Source organism: Nomia melanderi, unplaced genomic scaffold (genome assembly GCF_051020985.1).
Source record: "Nomia melanderi isolate GNS246 unplaced genomic scaffold, iyNomMela1 scaffold0166, whole genome shotgun sequence".
NCBI classification, from domain to species: Eukaryota; Metazoa; Arthropoda; class Insecta; order Hymenoptera; family Halictidae; genus Nomia; species Nomia melanderi.
Genome location: NW_027475281.1, coordinates 749 through 4,660, shown reverse-complemented (window position 1 = coordinate 4,660; position 3,912 = coordinate 749). Strand labels below are relative to the sequence as shown.

General features: G+C 49.9%; 1 non-coding gene across 1 annotated transcript; it reads left to right on the top strand.

Annotated features, from left to right (window-relative positions):
• The first annotated feature begins 2,711 nt into the window (after positions 1-2,711).
• LOC143175705 (5.8S ribosomal RNA) lies at positions 2,712-2,866 on the top strand. The gene has a single exon (XR_013000399.1). It is a non-coding gene; the product is annotated as a 5.8S ribosomal RNA (ribosomal RNA).
• The last annotated feature ends 1,046 nt before the right edge of the window (positions 2,867-3,912 follow it).

The window sequence follows — 3,912 nt, the reverse complement described above, 5'->3', positions numbered from 1 at the left end:
CTATAATAGAAATACCCGTCGTAGCGATTCGGCCGAGTCACCCGCCACGAAACTCTCTCTCGTCGTGGAATCCCCATGTCGGAGAGTAAAACGCGAAGGCTAACTATATAAGAAATATATAGTATTATTTATGCCTGTGGTTCTCCGTTTGCCCTACTCTCAGATACGCGACTCGGAGAGTTACGAATAATCGTGATGGACCACGATTTCTGTACGTCTTACATCTTTCGACGATGGGACGATCCACGCGAAGAGATCATTCCTGCTTGCGTGAGGTGCGATAGCGCCGATTCGCTTTTCTGTACGGGGAGAAATAGAACGATGAGTTGACTTATCGGGTCTTCGTTGGAATTACCGTCGCTGGCATTGTAAACTCCAGATGACCTTGTGATTCCTTCGTCGGGCACTGGTAAAGGGTGGCGATGATTCGTTCTATAATAGAAATACCCGTCGTAGCGATTCGGCCGTGTCACCCGCCACGAAAATCTCTCTCGTCGTGGAATCCCCGCGTCGTAGAGTAAACGCGAAGGCTTGCTATAGAAGACTATAGTTTATACGCCTGTGGTTCACCGGTTGCCTGCTCTCCGGGGTACGCGATCGCGCAGGAGTTACGGAAGAACTTGATGGGCCACGATCTCCAAGCGGCTATATCTTTCGACGATGGGACGATTCACGCGAAGAGAACGTTCGTGCATGCGTGAGGTGCGATAGCGTTGATTCGCTTGTCTGTACGGGGAGAAATAGAACGATGAGTTGACTTATCGGGTCTTCGTTGGAATTACCGTCGCTGGCATTGTAAACTCCAGATGACCTTGTGATTCCTTCGTCGGGCACTGGTAAAGGGTGGCGATGATTCGTTCTATAATAGAAATACCCGTCGTAGCGTTTCGACCGATGTCACCCGCCACGAAATTCTCTCTCGTCGTGGAATCCCCGCGTCGGAGAGTAACCGCCGAAGGCTTGCTATAGAAGACTATAGTTTATACGCCTGTGGTTCACCGGTTGCCGGCTCTCCGGGGCACGCGATCGCGCGAAGGTTACGGAGGGACGTGAAGCGCCCGAGCAATGAAACGTCCGCAGGAGGAAACGAGCAACCGCCGAACATTGTTTCGCGACGTTTCCATAATGTATTGTCGTTTCGCTCGCATCCCGCTTCTTTCCCCTAGTTTCCTCGACGCGTAGTTTCGCAGCCTTAGTGGACGAATCATTCTCGATTCGAGGAAAGATATGCAGTGGGGCGTGCAATGAGCCCGCCAGAGACCACGATCTCCAATGCGTCTTTACATCTTTGGACGATGGGACGATCCACGCGAAGAGAACGTTCGTGCTTGCGCGAGGTGCATTAGCGTCGATTCGCTTTTCTGTACGGGGAGAAATAGAACGATGAGTTGACTTATCGGGTCTTCGTTGGAATTACCGTCGCTGGCATTGTAAACTCCAGATGACCTTGTGATTCCTTCGTCGGGCACTGGTAAAGGGTGGCGATGATTCGTTCTATAATAGAAATACCCGTCGTAGCGATTCGGCCGAGTCACCCGCCACGAAACTGTCTCTCTTTCGTCGTGGAAACCCCGCGTCGGAGAGTAAAACGCGCGAAGGCTGTGACTGTAACATATATATATATATATACACAGTATACAATGCCTGTGGTTTTTGCGCGTGTCGGCTCTTCGGTATACGCGATCGGCCAGAGTTACGGAGGGACGGTGAAGCGCACGAGAAATTGAAACGGCCGCACGATTGGAACCGAGCAACCGTCGAACATTGTTTCGCGACGTTTCCATAATGCGTTTTCGTTTCGCTCGCATACCGCTTCTTTTCCCCTAGTCTCTGAGACGCGTTTTCGAGCCGTTCTTCTACTATCGATTCTCGTAGAGAGAAGGGACCGGGTAGTCTGGAAGTGGAACCCGCATCTTGCGTGTACCGTACACGGAATTGAGAGGACCGGCCGTGAAGCTCGTTTTAAAGCCGTGCGTCTGACACCCAACTCTTGCGCGCCAATTTCGCGGCAAGAGATAATATGGGACGAATGACCGGCAAAGAGCCAGCTGTGAAGTCTGTTTTTTTAATCGAATCCGTGGACGTGTGTATGCCGTAGCGTCGCTCGTCGTGTTCGTTCATGGTCGTTCCGAGAGAAAGAACGAAAGCGGTAACGAAGGGACCGGCCGTGAAGCTCGTTTTAAAGCCGCGCGTCTGACACCCAACTCTTGCGCGCCAATTTCGCGGCAAGAGATAACATGGGACGAATGACCGGCAAAGAGCCAGCTGTGAAGTCTTTTTTCATTATTTGCTTTCAATCGATCGATCGGTACGATTCGTGCAACGTTTCGCGCGATGCGACGCGAAAACATGCGCGCAACAATAGATGCGTCTGATCGGAAGAACGCGAGGGTCGACTGCACGCGATGGATTCAGTATCGGGTAGGATACAAAATATATCCCCGTCGTTTCCACGCGTGCGAGTCTTCTGCGTCTTTCGCGGGTTTTTGAATGCACTATACGCCCGGAACGTCGAGAAATATATACATATTACTTGAACGTTTTTCGTCTCGAAAGGCTTCGGTGTCGTCTCCAAGGCGACGCCTGAATCTCCTTCGCGCGCTGGTCGGAGATTCAGGTATCAACTTTTATCTTCTCTTTGAAAGAAGAGAGATATTAGGTCGAACAAGTGAGAATAAAATTATATATGTGAAATATAAAATTTATACGATTACCCTGAACGGTGGATCACTTGGCTCGTGGGTCGATGAAGAACGCAGCTAATTGCGCGTCAACGTGTGAACTGCAGGACACATGAACATCGACATTTCGAACGCACATTGCGGTCCACGGATACAATTCCTGGACCACGCCTGGCTGAGGGTCGTTTACGTACCATACACTGCTTGCGTAGCTCTGTCAAATCCCCGCCGTCGTTCACCTCTTCGGATCGAACGTTTTTTTACCGAAGGGCGCAAAGAACGTCTCTGAGTCGGGTTAAGAGAAGGATGCTACGTACGAGCGAACGATGGGTGTCTCGTCGGCGTTTGTCGCGGACACGCGAAAATTCTGTGAATTTCACGGACAGTGTACGTTCTAGTTGTTGCAAAACGATCGGAATCGTTTGTATGGACTCGCGTGAGTGTTCGCGGCGTCGTGCGTCGTTCAATTACGACCGCCCGCGGATACCGCTCCACTGCGATATGGATCTGAGCGACAACTTTTTCGGCTGTTCGTGAGATGAACGGTTTCGTGTGTTTAGAAAAATTTTTTTTCCCGCGCTCCCGACGTCACCTGAAATGATGCGTCAGAGGTGAAAGAAAATATTAAGAAGTCGAGAGAGAGAGACTACACACGTTTTATTCATATTTTGTATACCGTGCGTGAGACGGATGTGCACGACACGTCGTATGTCGGTATATTACCGACTGGCCCCAGGGAGATTGTTTTCTTCCTCTCTTACGAATGAGATGTACGTTTCGGAGGATCGTCGTTACCGAAACACACGGCAAAACGAGACTTCTCGCAGCAGAACCTTTATACACAATACACATCGACTCTTTTTACCCCGAGAGAGAGAGAAAAGGTGTATTTCTTTTTTTTATTTTTCGAATTCGACGCACGAACGCTTTGACGACTGGAGAAAAACACGGTGTGTGTTAAAATCGTGCGGGACGAGCATGCGTATTCGTAACGGGTCGAATAGTTCTTATTCCCCGTCGTCGCGTGTCCTCGCTGGACCACCACCGTGCGCTTCCGCCACGTTCAGTTGAATTTCGAAATATATATATATAAAAAGAATCACCATATACTCTCTTTCGGGAGGTGTATTTTTATCGGTTTCTGCTATAGAGAAGAGACGGAGATCGTGTTGTGAGGTGTAACGTTTCTGTATCCCCGTTTCGGAGGATCGTCGTTATCGGCGGAACACAC